This window comes from Equus przewalskii, unplaced genomic scaffold, assembly GCF_037783145.1.
Source record: "Equus przewalskii isolate Varuska unplaced genomic scaffold, EquPr2 ChrUn-13, whole genome shotgun sequence".
NCBI lineage: Eukaryota > Metazoa > Chordata > Mammalia > Perissodactyla > Equidae > Equus > Equus przewalskii.
In genome coordinates, this window is record NW_027228750.1 from 3,667,884 (window position 1) to 3,690,012 (window position 22,129).

Consider the following 22,129-nt stretch of genomic DNA (forward strand, 5'->3'; position numbering starts at 1 on the left):
CAGAGATTGTGTGGTGGGGGAGGGTGACTTGGGGGTCCAGAGATGGTGTGGGTGGGAAGGATAGAGGAGAAATGGGAATGTGACGTGAGGGCATTTCATAGGGAAGCTGTGGGTGTGTGTATGTGTGTGCATGTGTGTGCATGTGTGTGCAAGCTCAAGAGAGAGAGGGAAAGATTATAAAGAAAGAATAAATGGAGAGAGGAGTGATGACAAAAAGGGAGGGAGGAGACAGTTTGAAAGAAAGGAGTGAGGGAGGGGAAAGATAACACACGTTGGACCTTTCTGTAGTCACAGAAAGCATATAGCTACTGAGAGGAGAAGCAATGGGCAGAACTTACACATTTGGCCTTGCTTAGAACTGGAGCTGGCTTGGGAGATAACCAGGATCTGTAAACTCTAGAGATTTTGTGTTTCTTTTTTCAAGTTCAGGGTTACTTCTTCCTCCCTTCTGGGCCCTTTTGTATACAGAAGCTTTTACTTCCTTGACAGAATAAAACATCAGCTGTGCTTAAAAGTGTCTTTCCACTCAGGGAACACAGCCTTCCTACTGACTCTGTAAGGTGCTTTCTTTCCCCGGGGAAATCACCCTTGGCTGCAAGTCCGCAGGCCTCTGGAAGGTGTAATTTGCTAAAGAAGTTCAGATAAATACATCACCCAGAGCAGAACCGCAGCCAAGGCTGGAAGGAGTCCTTTGTGTTCAGGACTTCGTCTGCTCAAGAGCCCTCCTTCTCCCAAGTGGCATCTTCAGGGGCAGAAACAGGAAAATCCCAACAATAGGAGGAATGCAGAGCTTTGCCCAGCATTTGTAGTCGGCACTTGTGTAAAGAGAGAATCTTTTTACGTTGCTATTCAGCAGCTGAGGGGGAGGGAAAGGCCTGCCCTTCTGAACCTGGCTCCGGTTCCTCCCTGATCTGCTCCGCCCAGCTCCAGGCATGAAGGGGGAGACAGGTGGGCAGGGCCTGGGCCCTAGCGGCAACCCTGGCAGCTTGAGTCAGCTCCCTCCTCTGATGTCCTCCTCTGATGTCCAGTTACTCTAAGGAGAGTGTTTTTGAGGGCCTACTCTGTGCAGGTACTATGCTGGGTACTGGAGTACAAGCACGCGGAGGACTCAGTCCCTGCCCTTGAGAAACCACAGGATGGTGGAGGAGACAGATAATCAGTGCCTTCTGCACAGAGTGGTAAGTGTTTCATGTGAAGGGAACTCAGGATGCTATGGCGCCTGGGAGCAGCACCTGTTCTAGCTTTCATAACAGTTCAACAGAATGTCGCAGGCTGAAGGGACTCAGCGCGGACAGAGGCCCAGAGGAGAGAAACAACATGCTAGGTGTGGGCTGCCGGAAGAGAATGCTGCTGCCCAAGGGTGAGATGTAAGAAAGGGATGGCAGGAGAGGACAGGAATAACTCCTCAGCCACACAGTTTACTTTCTTCTGACCTTTATTTTCACTCTGACCTTTTGGTCAAAAGATACAGGTTTAAGGGGTGGGGGTAGGATGATGAGAGGGAAGAGTTCTTCCCCAGGCTTTGTCCGAGTCCCTGGTCAGCACCACAGCATGCCTTTTACACAGAGGACGGTGCCCTCCAGAAGCCTGGGGGGGCAGCTGACTGTGTGCCAGAATGTGAGGGATGAAGCCCAGCCCACAGTGGAGGTGAGGACAGAGGGCTGGCCGAGGCCCACAGCTCCACGGAAGGCCTGGCAGGCATTCTCACCTCTTTCTCAACTTCCACCCAACCAAGGGAGTATAAAATTATTTACTTTCCCACCCTCGATTGCTGCTTCCCTCAAACATACTGGTTGTTTTATGTCTTCTGGGTGTAGCAGAATTGGAACACTCTGTCTTGGCAAGTCATGCCTCCTTGGAGAGCGTTCAGAAGGAGCTGCCCTTTCTGGCCCGGAGCAAACCGAACCTCAGGTAGATGCTGTCACATCCTGGTGCTTTCTGGTTCCTGCTGCCCTTGGACGGGGCTGGACTGCAGGAAATTAGTGAGGAATCCGCAGTCTCTGATCCTGGACGGGGCCGGCCACAGTCCTGGTCTCGACTTGACAAAACTGGTCATTTAAGATAGAACTGTCATTTCAGGTTCCTAGTGAAGACAGTCAGCACACAAGATTTCTTCATGCAGGTGTTTAAAAGCACACAGAAACTGCACCACTGGGCATGTTGTTTGTCTCAGTTTGTCTTCCTTCCGGGTGTTATGATAGGACTTCCCAGGCCCTGGAGAAGGGGACCAGATCCCAGAGAGTGAGCCTGCTCTCCCAGCATTGCAGTAGACCGCTTTTCATTTCCAGTGGGAAAAAGTGTTATCCAAAACTAAGCAGTGGGCAAGCTGTTTTTGCATCTTTGTAGCTCAAATGAAGTCATCAGGGATGACTGTTTAAAATAAGAACTTGAAGTCCCACTTTGACCTTCCCTTCGCACCATGCTTCTGCTCACGGCCCTGAATAGCTGACTCTGTTTCCTGCTTACCTGTTGGTTGGCCCCATCAGACGCTAATGCTGGGGATGTAAGCTGACTATTCCAAATGCAGAAAGAAATGAACACTTACCATTTGCTTCTTAAATGTGCCAGGTCTTTTTTTCTCTCTCTCTTTTGACTGCCGGTCATCATACCTGACATCTTAAGATTGTTTTGTTACAACTGCCCTTTGGTACAACCAATATGCACTTGATATTGTTATGATCTTGTGAAATGACCTTGCAATCTTTCTCATTTTAAAAACTAGCAACTTATGCAAGATTTTTTTCCCCCGGCTATATAACTCCTCTCTGAACCAGCACACTCTTTTTTCAGCTTTCTGGTTTCTTTGCTAGCAAGATAATAAACTTTGACATGTGCTCGAGATCAGTTTGTTTAAGACATTTAACTTTTTGACATCACCCTGCACTCTGGGCACACCTAGTCGCAAAGGTTTTCTCAGCCTCCTCCTTTCCAGTCCCTTCTCCTCCTCCCCAGACGTTTTCCAGTGCATGGAGGACCGGTAAGTCTCTAGCCCCATGCCCCAGGCCTACTCCATCTTTTTTCATTTTTAAGTCTGCTCACTCCTATATGTCTTTCAAGATTCAACTCAAGGCCATCTCTTTCTGCCTTTCCTGATGGACTCTCCCACCCCTCCTCACCCTTCAATGCCTCTCTCCAAACCAGGTTAGGGGCTCCCTTGTGCTCCTATGGTTACCTTGTCTAACACTGGACACCATAAGAAAAATATGACTTTTTTTTAAGACTTGCCTAGATTTATAACTTAATTGTAAAGTACATGATAAATATTTCTAGCTAACTTTGATTGGAGTGCTTACTATGCACCCAGTACCATTCCAAGAGCTTTGCACAAATCATCTCATTACAGGTTTACGAGAGCCCTGTAGGAGATTCTCCCATTGCCTACCAAACAACCATTCCTTCCTTCATGGCTGGCAGAGCCCTAATTTTGTTTGGGTCTCTACTCCTCCACCTAGTAACTCAAGGAAAGCTGTATCCCAACTGGTCTAAACCAATTACTATGATCCCTTTTCTCTTCGAGCGATTCGTTTCAGCATGGACATGTAATAAAACTCTGGCCAATGAGATAGGAAGAGAAGTCTAATGAGTGGAGGAAAGAGGAGGTGTTTCTCAATAGTTTCTGGATGCCAGAAGCTTTGGCAACCATTTTGCAGTTAAGAGAGGAATTAGCCTGAGAACAAGGAGACATAAAGAAAATGTCAGAAGCAAGAAATGGAAGGTAATTGAGTCTTTGATCGTGTCATTGATTACTGAGATAACCAACCCAGGGGTATCAGGACGTCTTTTTATGTGAAGGGATATATTTCCCTTATTGTTTAAATTGAATTATTTATAACCCAAAGCGTCTTAATCATGCAAAATCCATTAGAACATTCTATTGTTATATCCATTTTACGAATGAGATAATTGAAGCTCAAAGAGCGTAAGTGAGTAATTTACCCAAGATTAACTGCTTGTAAAAAGTTAACCTGACCCTGGGAATTTAGACACTGGACAATGCTTACTCTCTGAGAAAAGAGCCCAATCTTATTTGTTTTTTTTTTTAATCCTTGCTTCTAGCATGTCTGAAATATGATAAGTGTTCAATAAGTACTTTTTAAATATATGAGTGCTTACATGATCTGAATTTTTATGGCCAGTCTTCCCTCAACATCTCTGAACAGGTCAATATTGTGAGTCTTCTGAAAAGGAACAGAAAAATATATTTCATTTGGATCCTGCAACACTACTATTGGGTCCCCTGAAGAATGAAGTATTTAAAATAAGGAAGCAATATAATAATATTACAAACAGATAGGAAAGTAGATGAAAATAATCCCTTAGAACTCTTCCACTCTAACATCATTACCATTTCTGGGGATTGCCTTGCATTCCTTTTTATACACCTACTGGGCAGTTCAGTAGACACATGAAAAGCGCTTGATAAAATTTGATATCTATTATTTTTTTTAAATCTTAGCAAACTAGAAAATGAAGAACACTTCTTTAAGCTTTTAAAGTGTATCCATCAAAAAATAACTATAAATATCTAATTTATGTTGGAGATTTCAGTGATCTCCTTTAAATTCAGGATCAAGACCATCACAGCATCACTACTTCTGCTCAACATTATACTGGAAATCAGAGCTAGGGGATTAATCCAAGGAAAATAAATAAAAGTTGAGAAGACAAGGAAGGAAGAAACAAAGCTATTATTATTCACAGGCCATATTATCTACAAAAAAGAAAAAACAGGAGAATCTGTAGAAATACTATTAGCACTAACAAAAAAATGTTCTGCAAAGTTGCTAGATCAATTTGCAAATACAAATTGCCTTCCAATATATCTACAACAATTAGAAAAGGTAATAAAAAATACCATTTTCAATAGCAACAAAGCATGTAAGTTTCCTAGGTACAAAACCCACAAAAAGAATATACAAAACCTTTATGGAAAATATTACTACAGTTTACTGAAAAACATTAAAGAAGACCTGAATAAGTGGAAAATGAGAAGCTTATGCATTGATTTCAATTATCATGAAATTTCCAATCCTCTCCAGATTAAACTATTAATTCAACATGAGGAACAACAAAGAGGGGACCTTGACTTACCAGATATCAATACTTGAAATAAAGCGAAAGAAATTAAGATTTCAAAAGCATGGAGTAGACTCATGCTTCTCAAACTTTCATGCTCATAGGAATCCCCTGGGGATCTTGTTAATCACAGATCCTATTGAGAAGATCTGGGATGGGGCTTGAGATTCTGCATTTCGAACAAGCTACAAGGTAATGCTGATACTGCTGGTCCATGGACCACACTTTGAGAAGCAAGGGAGTAGATAATTAAAAGAACAAAGAACTTGGAAACAAACCCATACATTTATGAAAGCTTGCTCTCTGATAAAGATGGCTTAGCAGATTAGTAGGGAAAGTGGACTAATAAATTGGGTTGACCTACAGTCCTTGTAAGAGGGACATAGGAGCGTCAAAGTAAGGGAGAGAGTTGAAGATTCTATGTAGCTGGCTTTGCAGAAGGAGGAAGCCAAGAAATGTAGGTAGGCTCTAGAACCCAGAAAAGGCAAGGAAACAGGTCCTCCCCCAGAGCCTGCAGGAGGAATGCAGCCCAGCTGACACACTGATTTTAGTCAGTGAAAGCCACTTTGGTCTTCTGATCTCTGGACTATAAGATAATAAATTTATTGTTTTAAGCCACTAAATTTGTGGTAATTTGTTACAGAAGCATTAGGAAACAAATGTACTGTATAACAAAGGGTACTATAAAACAAAGTGAAAAATAAGCCACAGATTGGGAGATTTTTGGAAAAGCATACAGCTGACAAAGAATTAGAGTATGAGACTATAAGGTGAACTAGAGATCAATAAAAGTAAGAGAAATGGCTCAGCAAAAAACAAGCCAAGGATATGTACAGAATTCACAGAGGAAGGAACCTCAATGGCCAAGAGAAATAAGAAAAGATGCACAACCTCACTAATAATCCTGGAAATGCAGATTGGAAAAACAGTGAGATACCATTTTACACCCATCAACATTTAAAAATTTTGATAATGCCAAGTGTTGATGAGAATGTAGAACAATGGGGACTTTCATTAAATACTGACAGAAGTGACTACTTTTGCAATGACTTTGGAGAGCGCAATATGGTAATACTTAGTAAACTTGAAGGTATTCAGACTCTGACTCAACAATTCCACCTGTGTTTTTCGTTACAGAAACGATCATGTGAGAACTCGGAGAAACTTACAAGACTGCTCATTAAGGCATTTTTGTAATACTAAATGATTGAAAACAACCTAAATGACCTTCAACGGGTAGATGGGTAAATAAATTACAGTATATTTCCACAATGGAATACTACACAGCAATTAAAATGAATGAATCAGCACTTCCTCTCTTACCTAACTATACATGTAATTATGCCTTAGCTGGGTTCCCTACCTCTAATGTCTTCCCCATTTCTGTACAACTGGAGGATCTTTGAAAATCTGATCATGCCTCTATCTTAATTAAAATTTCTCCAATGGGTTTTTAAATAATAGTTTTATTGAGGTATAATTGATATACAACAAACTGCATATATTTAAAGTGTACAACTTGGTAAGTTTTTACACATGTATAAACATCACCATGATCAAGGTGGTGAACACATCCATCACCCCCAAGTGTTTCCTTGTGTCCCTTTCTGGTCTCTCCCTCCAGCCCAGCCCATCCCCAAGTAATCATTGATCTGCTTTCTGTCACTATAGATCAGTTTGCATTTTCTAGAGTTTTATGTAAACAGCATTATTTAGTATGTATTCTTTTTTTTGTCTGGCTTCCTTCACTCTGTATAGTTATTTTGAGATTCACCTATGTTGCTGTGTACTTCATTCCTTTTTATTGCTGAGTAGGATTCCATTGTATGGATACACCACAATTTCTTTATCCATTCACCTGTTGGTGGACGTCTGGGTTGTTTCCAGTTTTTGACTCTTACAAATAAAGCTGCTATGAGCATTTGCATACAAGTCTTTGTGTGGACACGTGCTTTCTTTCCTCTTAGATAAATTCATAGAAGTGGAACGGCTGGATTAGCCGGTAGGTATAGGTTTAACTTTTTAAGAAACTGCCATAGTGGTTGTACCATTTTACATTCCCACCAGCAGGTTTCAGTGTGTTTTAAGAATAAGATCTGGGGATCTTATTCTTAGAATAAGCAATGGAAAAAGGGCCTTGGAAGACGTAATTAGGTTAAGGATCTTGAGGTGAGATCATCCTGGATTTCGAGTTTATTGAACTTCAAACATCCTGAAGCCCAATAACATGTTCTTATGAGAGGAAGGTAGAGGGAGACAGGCAGAGACAGAGAAGACAGAGGCAGAGATCGGAGTCACTCTGCCCAAGCCAAGGAAGGCCTGGAGCTCCCAGAAGCTGGAAGAGGCCAAGAAGGATCCTCTCCTAGAGGCTTCAGAGGGAATGTGGCCCCGCCACACCTTGATTTTGGACTTCTGGCCTCTAGCACTGCGAGAATACGTTTTGTTGTTTTAAGCCTCCCAACTTTTGGTAATTTGTTACGTCAGCTCTAGGAAACTAATACACTCATCATAGACTTTATGCTGGGCACCGAGGATTTGAAGATTAAAGGTGTGGATCCCACTGTCGAGGAGTCTAAAAGCAGGCAAGCAGACTTACAGAGAACAACTGTGTTAAACTGAGATAGCTTCTGCGACTGGGTGTATCTAGTAAGGAGAGCGATTGCAAAAGTCTAACCAAAAAAGGCAGTCCTGTCCTGACCTCTCCTTTCTCCCTCCCCTCTTGTCTTTCCCTGGTTTCTTTTCCACTGTTCCTTATCTCAATTAACAGCATCTTCACTGTGCAAATTGCACAAGCCAGAAATCAAGGAGTCACTCTTATATCTCACCCTCCCATGATCAATCTGCCACCAAAACCCCATTAGCCTTATTTATTTCCTTAATATTTCTAAAAATTTCCACTTCTCTCCACCTCCGTGGCCACCACCGTGCTCCAAGCTCCCATCCCCTCTGGCTTGACAAATTCCTCCTGGCGGGTCCTCCTGCCTCGCTCTGCTTCCCCTGCCCTCTCTTCTCCCCTCTGCAGTGGGAATAAGCTTATCACAAGGACATTTGGTGGCACTGCCCTGCGGATGAAACTCTGCTCTGGCTTTGCACAGCTCTTAGCATAAAAGGGAACTCCTCCAGCTGGTCCAGGGGCCCTGCTGGTCCAGCCCTGCCCCCCACCTCTCCACGCCGGGTTCTCTGTGCTCCAGCCACCTTGTCTGCCTACAGTCCAGCACACTCTGCCTCTTCCACCAAGGGGCTCTCAGGAACTCTTCTCTCTGCACAGAAGACCTGGAACACTCCTTCATTCGGCTGACTGCTGCTGCCTCAGCATCATCCCTGTGGAAGCCTGCTTCACGTACCGATGAGGTCGCCCTCCTGTCTGCATCCCTGAGAGTCATGGTTACGATTCTGCACTGGGGGCTTCTTCCCCCACTAGCCTGTAAGCTCCTTGGGCACGGGGAACGTGGCCTTTCTTATTCACTGTTGCATCTCTAGCGCACAGCCTGGGGCCTGGTGCACACTAGCTGCTTACTCCCTATTTGTTGACAATGAACAAATTGCACCGTTGTTTATAATAGTGAACAACTGGAGAAAATTTACTGAGAACAAGTTAAATCACCATGTATGGGTGTGATGCAATACCATGGAAGTCTTCGAAACAATGCAGTGGAGCTGTGTTTACCGACATGGAAAGTTGGCTGGGATAGAGTTTAAGTAAAAAACAACAAAAAAAGCAAGTTGCAGAACAATTGGTAGGGGAAACCGTTGTTTTTTGTTTTGTTTTGTTTTTTAAGTCATTGTTTTAAAATCAAAAGCAGTATATCCAGGATAGGTTCAATGGGGCGTGAGCGAAGGTGTGGAAGGACGATGTCAAATGGTTCACAAGGCTTAGTGCTGGCTGCTGGGCCGGGAGAGTGAGAGAGGCGACTTAAGTACATTTTGTAAAGAATTTATAAAATTTTGCGTTGCTTGAAATTTTTATTTTTACAAGTACGTATCATTTTTGTAAGTCAAGCATGTTTTTAAACAGTGAAAGGAAGACAGGAAGCCTCCCAAGGAGGAGAGCCCATTCACGAACACCCGTAGCACGCTCCTTCTCTGCCCTCAAGCCCCGTTACGACCCCATCCACCGGCTTTGGACTTGTGTCCTTGTCCTCTCCCCTGCACCCCTGCCCTCTCCCCTGTGTCCCTGCCTTCATCCCTGTGTCCCTGCCCTCTCCCCTGCACCCCTGCCCTCTCCCCTGTGTCCCCCACCCCTGCCCTCTCCCCTGCACCCCTGCCCTCTCCCCTGTGTCCCTGCCTTCATCCCTGTGTCCCTGCCCTCTCCCCTGCACCCCTGCCCTCTCCCCTGCACCCCTGCCCTCTCCCCTGTGTCCCTGCCTTCATCCCTGTGTCCCTGCCCTCTCCCCTGCACCCCTGCCCTCTCCCCTGCACCCCTGCCCTCTCCCCTGTGTCCCTGCCTTCATCCCTGTGTCCCTGCCCTCTCCCCTGCACCCCTGCCCTCTCCCCTGCACCCCTGCCCTCTCCCCTGTGTCCCTGCCTTCATCCCTGTGCCCCTGCCCTCTCCCCTGTGCCCCTGCCCTCTCTCCGTGACCCTGCCTTCATCCCTGTGTCCCTGCCTTCGCCCCTGCACCCCTGTGCCCTTGCCCTCTCTCCTGCGCCTGTATCTTCTCACCTGTGCCCCGACTTTCTCCTCTGCCCCATGCTCTCTCCCCTGTGTCCCTTCTCTCACCTGCACTCCTGTCTTCTCACCTGTGCCCCACCTTCTCACCTGTGTTCTGTCCTTTCACCACCTCCCCAGAGTATGTGGCTTTTTGCAAGTTTCCGGAATGGCGAGGCTGTTGGAGTGTCGTTAACCACACAGCAATTCATGTTAGTGACTTTACCTCCTGACGGGGATGTAAGCTCTCAAAAGGAAAGGGACTAACATATTAAGAATGAAACTCCTAACCTCTCCCAGGCATGTCTATATACTTTAGCCCATGGAATCCTCATGAGAACCTTGTATCGATATTTTTATCTCTATTTCACAGGACACTGTGCTCAGAGAGCTTGTCGCTTGCCCAGTATCTCACAACAAGGACTCAAACGGAGCTCCCGCTGGCTCCCACCTCCCGGCCTCTGCTCCCTGACACTGGGGATCCACGACCCCACACCCTCCCATCTCCTTCCCGGCTCATCTCCTTCCCAGCTCGTTTCCTCCGGATGATAAGAGCTGGGTAAATGTTTGCCTGATGATGAAAGTAGTTTATCCTTCAGCCAGCACGTCCACTAAATAGTCTTTGTATTCATTTTCCATTAAAGCTTCTTCTCCCCAAAGCTTAAAATAGGATTGGAAATTTGCTGTGTTTGACCTATTTTCACCCATTAGCATAATTAATCAAACTAGGGAACTGAGAAGCTCCTGGATGAAGATGAAGGAGCCCTGGCAATATCTCAGGGAGGGGAGGCCAGAAGGAACCCTAAGGGCACAGGGTCCCAGGGGCACTGAGGAGACAGGAGAGGGGCTGGAAACAGCTCGGAAGTGGAGGCAGGCAAGAGTCAAGACAAACTCTGTCACGGCAGAGTGGAAAGAGCCCCAGACCTTGTGGAGGAAATTGACCCCAGCTCTGCCACCTACTGGCTGGGAACCTGGGGCCAACCAGTTTACCACCTGAGCCTCAGTTTCCTCCTCTGGAAACTGTGAGAGGCTACCAGCCTCAGTAGGGTGATGCCTTTAATTCTAGTGAGAGGATGTGTGTGAATGCTGCTTGTAAAGAATTAAAAGAATAAGGCATTTGCAGCGTTCCGTGGGTACTGACAGTTCCACTCTACTGACGTAACTTTGTCTTCTTTACTTTGGATTCAAAATTCTCAGTCTGAAAGATGGGATGTTATGAAACTGCTTTAAGTGCTTTTGAGGTGGCATCATCTTTACATGCCCCATCTCCTAAGACCTAGCACGGTGTCTCGCACGTAACTGGCACTCAGAGAGGTCTACTTGAATGAATGAATTTAGCTCGTAACTGCCCAAGCAGCGGCCCTATGTTATTGCTATCACACTCCCTGACCCTGTGCCCGCGTGCTAGCCTATCCAGCAGCAGCCACCAAGGGATTATTGTAACAGGTGAGAGCAGCTACTAGGAACGGGGCAAACATGGGAAGGAGAGTCCAGTTGAGGCACAGGATGAAGACGCCCCTGAATCGTCTCCTTGCTGGCCACAAAGAGCTGGAGTTGGTGCAGGAATCAAGTACAAGTGGGGAACCAGGGCAGGATGCAGTGATCTCATGTTAGATGGAAAGGGGTCTTCAAACTATTAGATAAAAGCAAAATTAACAAGCAAAAATAATAATGTATCCCAATCAAATGACTTTTTTTTTAAGGAAGATTAGCCCCGGAGCTAACATCTGCTGCCAATCTTCCTCTTTTTGCTGAGGAAGACTGGCCCTGAGCTAATATCCATGCCCACCTTCCTCTACTTTATATGTGGGACACCTTCCATAGCATGGCTTGCCAAACAGTGCCATGTCCGCACGTGGGATCCGAACTGGCACCGCCGAAGTGGAAAGTGCGAACTTAACCACTGCACCACTGGGCCAGCCTCTCAAATGACTTTTTAAAACACAAGACTCATACATGCACACACACCCAAATTGTACTTTTAGTCACTCTGGTTGGTTATATATCTAAGGAGAGTAAGATGGTGTTTGGTGTTGGGGGCTTAAAATAAAATGTTTCCTTTGTATATGTGTTCTTTCTCCAGATCCCAGTAAACATTGTGCTATGTTTCCATCCGTAGGTGGTAATATTACATACTCTTCCTTTCCAATTGCAACTCTTCATTGCTTTTGGCAGCAAAAGCTCTGCTCAGGGTCAAGATGAGAGAGTGACTGGTACTAGCCAAAGAAAATTGAGATGGATTCTTACAGCGCATTGAATGAGGGCCCCCCAAATATATGTCTGCATCCTGATCCCCAGAATCTGTGCATGTTACTTGATCTGGAAAAAGGGTCTTTGCAGACATAATTCAATTAAGAATCTTGAGATGACATCTCCCTGGATTATCCAGTGGGCTTTAAATTAGATGACCTGTGTCCTTATTATTAGAAGGGCAGAGAGAGGTTTGAAACAGACAGAAGAGAAGACGATGCTGAGAGGAGAAGGCGGTGTGAAGACAGAGGCAGAGATTGGACTGATGTGGTTACAAACCAAGGAGTGTCGGCAGCCACTAGAAAGGAAGAGAGAGTCATGGAGTGGATTCCCTCCCAGAGCCTCGGAAGGAAGTGTGGCCCCACTGACAGCACGATTGTGGACTTCTGCCTCCAGAACTTGAGAGAGTACATTTCTATTGTTTTAACTCATCCAGTTGGCGGTAATTTGTTACAGCAGCCCTATGAAAGTAATAGAATTCTCAAATGCTATCTGCTCACAAATTTCAACGTGAAAGATATAAACACCCAAACCTCAGTCCAGATTCCAATGGTGAGAAGCCCCCATGGAAGCCTCGACAGCCCCTTTGGACTCAGCAGTCCCGCGGAGTATTTCCCCAGGGTTTCCTGACGCCCCTGCCTCCTCCCTCAGAGCTTTGACCCTGCCACTCTATTGCGGGTCCTGTGTAACCTTCCCCAGAAATACACTTGGCTGAGCCCCACACCGCAGCTCTTAGGATGTTTAGGACTATTTTTCACCTACCCAAGTTCCAGGGTTCTAGGGCGTAGGAAAGTATTAAAATGTGCCTGAAAACCTTATAACGAGGATCTGTCAATTCTGGGTCTGGGAGTGTAGGCCTGTCTTTGCAGCACCAGGCTTGTACCACAGTGTGGTCAACATTAAGGACTAGATACTGCGTGCTGAGTGGTTAAATCTAGCATATATTCCTACCAGACTTGCCCGGGCGAACAGGGCACAGGAGGAAATTGTATTCTCATTTCCTCCACATCTCCTTCAAAAGCTTCCACACCCCTAAGCCCTCAGGGCTTCTGTGCTGGTCCAATCTTCTCTCTGCAGGGCCCATTCTGCTCCTCCTCTCCCCCTACCCACAAAATGAACCTGTCCCAGGCCCGTTGGTCCAGGCCTTTCTCCAATGTTAAGGGACAATTATCATTAGTGCATTAATGAGGTCAGCTCAGGAGTTTGACAAATTTCTCATGATGGAAACCAGATGGAGGAAGGTGGGTTGCGCGGTGTACCCGTGGGCGGATTCATAGTTGGCTGAAGGCATTCACTCTGAAAAAAATCCCTGGCCTTCTGAAGCCGGGTTTCTTGCTCTTGGGCCAATCCTAGTCAACATTTTAATCAATGATTTGAATAAAGTCAAAGAGGAAAGCTTATCTAATTTGCAAATGACTAAACTCTGAGCAATGTAGAAAACATATTTGTGCACATGCTCAGTATTTTTAAAAATACAAAATGATGAACGACGATGAATAAATCAGAATCAATGTAACTTCTTTCACTTGGTTTCAAGAATAAGCCGCAAAAGCAAAATATAGGTTAATAGCACTTCATGAGAGAGAAGAATTAGTGGTTTTAGTTTATTTTAAGCTCAATATGAGTCAACAGTCTGAGAAGAACTAAAAAAAAGAGAGAGACATAAATTTAGGTTGCATGTCTACAATGTCCGGATCCAGATCAAGGGTGGTCATCATTGTGGTAGGTTTTGCGCTGGCAAACATGGCTGCAGTTCTGACTCTGGTTCTGGATATCATGGCTGAAGAGGGATATTGGCTCATTGGCGAGTACCCACAGAGACAAGTCAGGTTGGTAAAGAGTTTAACAGCTTTGTCACCTGAGCAAAATTGCTCAGAGTCCAGAGAAGAAAAGACTCAGGGACACATGTTATCTCTCTTCACATATCTGAACAGCCATCCACTTAGAAGGTTGGGAGTGTGGATGGGGGTCAGGTTGAAATCCTGTATATCTTCAGAGAACAAAAGGAAAACAAAGAAAAGTCTAAAGGGACCAGATTTGGTTTTATTTCTAAGACTCAATGACATACAGCAATAGGGTGGTTGCCTTGTGAGAAGGTGACACTCCCATCCTTGGAAATATTCAAGCAAAACTATCATTACCCTGGTCACCAGGGTGAGCTAGACTAGACTCACTGGCTGGTTGAGTTCCTCTTCCATCTTTACCACTAAGTGTATGTCCCCTTAGATGTCACATGGTTGGTCAAAAGGATAACTCTTCCAGACAAAAGATGACCATTCTTGGTTAGAATCTGAAGTGGCATTGTCCCTGGTTAGAATCTCTAAGTAAGCTCTCAAAGTCCATTTGAACGAATCTCTTGGGTGTTACATTACTTGTATACAGTATGTTATTAGGATTATTTTGATTTCAGGTAAAAGATACTAAATCAGCTTTAAAAAAAAAGAAGGGGGGAGTTTTTTTATGTCACAAACATCTTTTGTTCATGTAATTCTGGAGGACAGAAGTGGAGCTGGTCTCAGACATCAGTCAGAGCCTCCCTCTCCATCTCTGAACTCTGCTTCCTCCGTTCAGAACCCAGGGCTGCAAAGAGCTCTAGGCTGACTTCACCCCAGCCGGTAACCCAGGGAGAACGGAGAGATACAAGCTCTTCCTAGGGAAGAGCTCTGATGGCTCAACCTGGGTCACATGTTCACTCTTTGGATGAATCACTGTGACCAAAAAATTAGAGACTATGATTGGCCAGGCCTGGGTCACTTTCTCACTATTTGGGCCTGGGACAGGGGACTGTGATTAGCAGCCAGAATCACATGGATAGATAACGGAAGGAAGTTGCCAGGCAGATAAAACACAGCCATCCATTACTGGGCTTACCAGTTGACTTTTGCACGCCTGATCTCGTTTGCTTCACACTACATGTAACCCTATGAGGAGTGTAGAGCACATATTATCTTTCTCCACCATATGATGCTGCTTCACCTTACAGAGGCAGTTGGTTGCACATTAGAAAAAATTCTTTGAATTTCTTAAAGAACATTGTCATAAGAAGGATAGATTCACTGAGCATCCTTTATTGCTATCTGATAGTCCATGCACATTGCCAGCTCAAGTTATTTCAATTGAACTCCTGACAGTAGAAAAGTTCTTTCTGAATTTTCGGATAGCAGGTCCCTGGGGAGTAACCTAACATCATACAAAAAGTGAATCAGTAGCAAAGCCATCACTGGACTTCCGGGGACCCGCCCTCTGAAGCACAGGTCCTCCTTCTCTTCCCCAAACTCTTCCCTGGCTCCTTCTCTTTCGGGAAAATCAGAGACACCTTTAGGAAAATTAGACAGGTTTTGCTTAAAGCAGAACTACAACTGACGACAGGTCATTTACTTATTCATGCATTCATTTTATTTATTTCTTGGTTTATCCATGCATCCATTCATTCCCACACAAAAAATTGTATTGAGCACCTGTACACTGATTAGCAATTAGGCAAGGCAATTTTAATACAGAGATCCTGAAATAGAATAGCTTAAGAAAAATAGGTTATTTGTCTTTCACCTAAGTGTTTGGGATGAGCTGTCCAGGTAAGGGGGAGCTTTCCTAGCGACCCAAGTTCCTTCCCTCTTGTTGCTCTGCCACCCCCAGGGTGCAATTCTTGTCTGCTACATCTGCTCCCCAGCCCACGGGAAGGGGAAAGCACAAAATGGACCAGCTACTCACTCGTTAGGAATGTAAAGTAGAATTTCACCTCACTTCTGCTCTTACCCATTTGACAGAAGCCTCATAGGGCCATGCCTAGCTGCAAAGGAATCTGGGAAATGTCACTCTAGCTAGGCAGCCACGTACTCAGCCAAGACTTATGAAAAGGACAAAGGGGAGAAGGGGTAGTTGGGACTACATCTGCCACAATCTGCTCTACATAACGCAGTGTGCTAGGTAAGACAAAAATTGCATGGCCCCACTCTCAGATTGCTTATACTACCGGGAAAGAAAAGCCTTGTTTCCTAGCAGCAGTACAAGGCTATATAGAAGAAGGGTCAGGGGAGTCGGGCAAAGACCTTGACAAGCTCAGAGGAGAGACAGGGATGACTTGAACTTGAGATGATCAGAATCGGCTCCTGAAGGAGGTGGCATAGCATCTGGTTGGCCTGGGCTTCAAAGATGGCTATGATCCTGAAAATGGAAATGGGTGAGGACAGCAAGCAGAGCAGAGAGCAGTTGTAGCTGTAAAGCAAAGGGCAGGTTTTCTTGTCGATGAGGGCTTCTTCAGTTACCCCTCCCTGACAGCACTGCACACTTGCCCACCCATTTCATTTCTGTGCCCATCTGCATTAGCACCTGGGAGTCACCGGTGTCCTCCTCTGTCCTGGAAGACACAAAGCCGTGCAGATCCGGGATATTTCTCTAACGTGGCTGGGCAGCTCTGACCTGAGTCATCTTCCAGCCCTCAGAGCGAGAGACGCTGCAAGGCCTAAGGATCAGGCTGTGAGTCAGAGTCGACAGATCTGGAGCCTAATAACTCATTAATTACAAACATTTTCGGAGCTTTGCAGTTTACAGAGCATGCTGACCTGTAGAATTTTATCTGATTCTCCTCTCAGTGCGGAGGGGCTGGCAAAAGTAAGACATCAGCTAGGAAAATGCTTTGAAAAATTACGAGAACTGCAGAAGGGAAAACATCATTATAGCAACACTGAAATCTTATGATTTCAAACTCCATTGATTCAGAATTTGTGGTAATTTGCACAAGGGTCTAGGCTGAAAATTATCTTTATGCTCACTGTAACCAAAAGGATTTGCTAAGCAAATGAACAGTGTGGCCAAGATTGCTGAGTGACATTTATAACCTATGGAAGACAATCATTTTCAGTGACCATTGTGGCACCGTTGCAAGAGTATTGGACTTTAATTAATTTTGAACAATGCTCTTTTCATTAAAATAGGTCTGGCGGGACTTCTACAAGGCAATAAAACTTGTTTAGCCATTTGTTTGAGCTTCCGAATATTCTAAAGAGTAAGAAAATTGCTAAGCAAATTAGTTTGGGGCCTCAGAGAGAGAATTTAAGTGTTTAAGAAAAGACAGGACAACCATTTGGCCAGGATGTTGAAGAGGAGATCCTGGCACCGGTTTGCAGTTTGGATGAATTTTGGCAGTGAAAACTCTGTCTTTTCCTTTCCCCTGAATCCTCCATAAAAGCTCCGTCAGTCACGCAGATGCATGCAGAGCAATTCTGGTTGAAGGGAGGGTGTGTCCTCTGGATTTCTCACCTCTACCCCTACTCCTCTCACAGCGCCTTTGACCATGTGCAGAAGAACTCGATAACTTGGTGATGTTTAAAATCTCTGAATTCTCTGTCTATAAGCTTATGGAGAACCACAAGCAACAGCCAACATGTATTCAGAGCTTATTCCGTGGCAGGCCTGTGCCAAATTGTGGCTTTTACAGATGAGGAAACCAAGGTTTTGAGAGCTTGAGAAACTGGTCCACGGTCACACTAACAGCACGTAGTGGAGCTGGGCTTTGGGCCCAGTCTCACAGATATGAAGTACGTGCTTCTGCAATCATCCTCCTTAGGGATCACATCTTAGTATCAACATCCCCCTCTCTGTTTAGTGGGGCACGATTTAGTGGTCTTACTTTGTGCCTTTTTAAGAATTTATGTCCTAACAAAACTCAAAGGTTAAGGACTCGTCTTCCAACTATATCCCTTGAAGCTTTAATAAGCAAGCTTGGTGATGCGTCCATGTCCCCAGGGGCCTGGAGCTTGGTGGAGAAGTGGACGTCGCTGAGGAACTCAAGAAGAGGAATTAAGTAAATAGAAACCGCAATGTGTAAATATGCACTGTGTTTCCAAGTGGATGCTTATTTCCTAGGGGTGTGGTGAGGACCCAGAAAAGGCATTTGGGATGAACATAGAGTCAATGTAGCAATTCACGGAGCTTGAATTTGGTTATTTTATCTGACGGTTATTCATTCATCAGTCATTTACTGAGCCCCATTCTATACCAGGCACTGGGCTAAATGTTGGGGATACAGAAAAAAGATGAGGCCCTGAGCCAGCTCTGATGGCCTCGTGGGTAAAGTTCAGCACTCACTGCTTCAGCAGCCCAGGTCTGCTTCGAGGTCGCAGAAACACACCACCCATCTGTCAGTTGCCATGCTGTAGTGGCAGCTCACATGGAAGAACTAGAAGGACTTACACCTAGGATGCACAGCTATGTACTGGGGCTTTGGGGAGGGGGAAAAAAAAGAAGAAGATTGGCAACAGATGTTAGCTCAGGGCAAATCTTTCCCCCCCAAAAAAAAAATAATGAGGCCCCTTACCTCTCAAGGGAAATGACTTGTTAAAAAAATAACAATATTCAAAAAACAATCATAAGAACAGTATGGGCAGTGAGCAGTGGGAACGGAGCGCCGTGGGTAGACTGCAGGGCTCCCCAGGGTGCATCTCTGAAGTGTTGCACTGCAGTAGCAAAGGCAAAGTGATCCCTCTTCCGTAAGGTAGGGGTCAAAAAAGACTTCATAAGTAATACTTTCACGAATCCTTACGATGAGGCTGAGGTCCTCTTACAGACAAAGTTTGGCTGAAGGCCGGGGCCCAAGTGAGAGGTCACCAGCCTCCCTCCGCAGCCTCGGGCCTCCGGGGCTGTTGGCTCTTGCTGCAGGCATTTAGAGAACAGGCCATGATTGATTGGAGGATTCTGAGGCTGTTCTCTCACCTCAGATAGCCTCTCACTTTCGCAGAGGGAGGCTGCATTCTATTTGTGATCCAACTCCTGGCTGAAGCCTCCAGTATTCTGTCTACTTTATGGGCCCCTGCCCACTTGGGGCACTGCCTTCTCATTCCAGGAGTCTCTGTTATTTTGACAGGAGAGAAGCTGATGTACAAGAAAAATAGGGATGGTCGGCCCCCAGCCAACCCCAGGTAGGATGTAGGGAGTGGGTGATGGGTCCGTGAAGAGATGAATATCTGAGAGGGGGATTTGCATTTTCTGGTTGTTTACTGATTACCAGCCTGTCACTAGCTGTACCACTGCATAGACTCTTTTCAAGACCCAAGAGGTCAGTGTCTTTCCCCCCGAGACCTCTAAATTCTTTGAGTTTCAAGAAACAGGATCTCGCTCAGTTTGCTTCAAGTAAGGGCCATATTTCCATGGGTGTCCCTGGCTATAAGGACAACCGGACTCTCGTGGAACCCAGGGACAGTGGCATACTTGGCTCCACCAAGGGCAGAAGAGGAACAAGAGCCAGAACCAGAGGACCCCAGGGCAGCAATAGTCTACCTTCTCTCTATATCTTGGCCCCAGGGGCTCTTTCGTTCCATGTCACTATGGAGACTGCACTCACCTCCTCCCAGTGTCGCTGCTGGAACATCTGTAACTCTGTCCTGCCCCACAACCTCCGCTGCATCAGGACCCCTGTGGCCTCCCGTGGCCTTGCTTGTAGCCTACTTTCTGTGGATTTTCTTCAGTTTCTCTTTCTGTCCCCAACCCACCAGCCCTCTCTTTATAACTTCCAGTTCAAATTCCTGCTTTTCTAGAGCTTTCTTGCAATAGTACTTGCCCACCACTAGTTCAGGCAGCCATAGCCAGGTGGCTGGAGTCTTATGGTATCACAGTTGCTTCTGATGAAGGAATGTCCCTCAGTAGAGAGCTTTGGGCTGGTTCCATCACCCTCACCTCCTCCACCTGCCCCTCACCTCCCTGAGAAGGGAGCCACAGGCATTGATGGCATTAGGAGGCTTGTCTTGCCACTGCTTTCAGGACACAGACTCTGAGTAGGAGGGGCTGAAAGATCATCTAGTCCAAAGTCCCGATGAGGCTTAGGTTCCTTGTACGACAGCCTGGTCCAAGCCAACATCCAGCCTCTTTTTAAATACCCCCTGTGATAAGGTGCCCATGCTTCCTACAGCAGTCTAGGCTGCCTGTGGTCCACTCTGACTGCAAGTGAAATTCTCCTTCTGCTGAGCTTGAGTCTGCCTTGGCCTGTATCCTGCCAAGGATGGACTCATTGGTCCTATCCTATCCTTCCAGGCCTTAATGGGCAAGTTTAATCACTTTTAAATTTTATGCCCTCTTAGATAATAGAAGATGGTTTTCTAGCATTTTCCCTTGAAGAACTCAATTTCCTCATGTTCTTACAAGCACGCCTCATGTGTTTTATTTTGAGTTATCTTAACACTCTATCATTCTCCCTGGAATGTGGTCCCGTTTGCCAGTGTCCCTTTTAAGACCTGGCCCCAGAAGAGAAGCAGTTCTCTGAGTGCAAGCTGACAGGTTCCCAGCCAAGTGTGGCCAGGCCTGCTCCTATTCCAAATTTCTGATTAAAGTTATTCCTCTTACACTTTAGTCCAACCAGGGGTTCCATGGTCCCCAGTGATCCTGCTGGGTAGCATATTGTCATCAGCAATACTTCTGTTTTTAGGATGTGCATATTGTTAAAACTGAATCAACCACAGACCAACAGGGACAACCTGTGGTCTGACACACACATGTGTCAGAGTTATTGGCTTGTTCCAGTCTAGAGGCACAGTGGCCAAGAGGAAGGAGGGAAATGTCCTCCATAAGGTATGTGTTCTGGCAGAAGGACTCGGAGAGGACTGGACTCCCGGGGAGAAGGCACCTGGTCTGGACGGGTTGCTTTCTGAGGTGGGATCAGGGGAAGTGGAGGGATGTAGTGCTGCCATGAGGCGAGGGCAGCTTAGCATTTCGGTATCTTCAGTACTAAATGAGTTTAGCAAACCAGGTCTGGGGTGCCATTGGTAGGAAAGTCGTGTCACTCATTTTATAGTCACTGCATGGCCTTGGGAGAAACAAGGTCTCCTGTCAACTTTGCAGCCACTTTTACCTGTGTCCTCTCAGCCTGATTAACTATAGGACTCCTTTTTTCTTTTTCAGTCTGAGCTGATTTTCACTCTTGCAATCCCAGATGGCTGTTCATCTTTTCGGCATCAGTGTGGATTCAAGGGGCTTTAGGAGGCAGTGGGGCTGAGTATACTCCCACATTCCGTCATGTGTTCACAAGGTGGCTGCAGACGAGTTGTCCAGATAGACCACACAGCCCCGATGATGGTCTTACACAGACCCTCTTCTTTTTATGCTACCATCGTTCTTATTCTGGCCCCCGCTTGGACTGTGGCCACAATCTCCAAGTGCCTCTAGACCTCTAATCTGAGCCCCACACCCCTTCATCCATCTACCTGCCAGATAGGCCCCCTGGGAAGTCCAGGAGGCCCCTCAGATTCAACACAGCCACACTCAACTCTCTTGTTTCCACCATCCTCCCACGATCACTTGCTCCTGCCTTACAGTTGCTGTTGGCTGCACTGCACCTCCATCCAGCCAGTCTCCCGAGACAGACAACCAGGCATCTTCCTCACCCAAGACGCCTCCCTCACCTGCACGCCCAGCTGGTCACCATAGCTTGTCAGTTCTTCCTCCTAAAGATCTTTCAAACCTGCTTCTCCTCTCCCTCTCTTAGGTCCTTTGATCCTGTGCTTGGATTGGTGCAAAAGTCTCCTAACCTATCTCCCCCTCCAGTCTCTTCTCCCTCTGATCCACTGAGTGCTCTGCAGCCAGAGGGAAATTTTAAACATGCGAATCTTACCCCCGCCCCCAATATCCTCTAATAGCTTCTCATAACCTAGTGTGAAGTCCGAAATATCTTACACAGCACATAAGGCTTTTCGTCTCATGGGGCCTGTTTTCCCGACCTGTTTTCTCCCACATTTTCCCTTGCACCATATGATCCAGCCACAGAAAACTGCCGGCAGCAACCCGGACTGGCTGCCCTTCATCCTCTCATGTCTTTGGACAGGCTGTTTCCACTGTCTGATATGTCAGAATTATTAACAACAAGAATACTAACTGTTACCATTTACTGGTCACTTCCCATAGGTCAGGCATTCTGCTAATGAATTTACGTGCATCATCCTAACTCTGTAAAATAGCTACGATCATCATCTCTGTTTTACAGATGAAAAAACTGTGGCTTGAAAAAGGTTAAGAGACTCACCCAAGGTCAAAAGCTAATAAGTGACAGAGCCAGGATGTGAATCCAGGTTTCCAATGAGACAGATTTGACTGCATCACCTCCTGTGTATGTGATAAATTCCAGTGGTAAACCCAATTCCACGTCCCTTTATCCTGGACCCTTCCCTGACCTCT

At 45.8% G+C, this 22,129-nt stretch overlaps 1 long non-coding RNA gene across 2 annotated transcripts; it reads left to right on the forward strand.

The window, feature by feature from the left end:
- The first annotated feature begins 578 nt into the window (after window positions 1-578).
- Window positions 579-13,369, forward strand: LOC139081651 (uncharacterized). 2 transcript variants are annotated; one of them, XR_011536812.1, is made up of 3 exons: window positions 579-1,178; window positions 1,818-8,500; window positions 10,095-13,369. It is a non-coding gene; the product is annotated as an uncharacterized lncRNA (long non-coding RNA). The 2 variants fall into 2 exon arrangements; XR_011536811.1 differs by lacking the exon at window positions 579-1,178 and having other exon boundaries at window positions 1,190-8,500.
- Window positions 13,370-22,129: the final 8,760 nt, after the last annotated feature.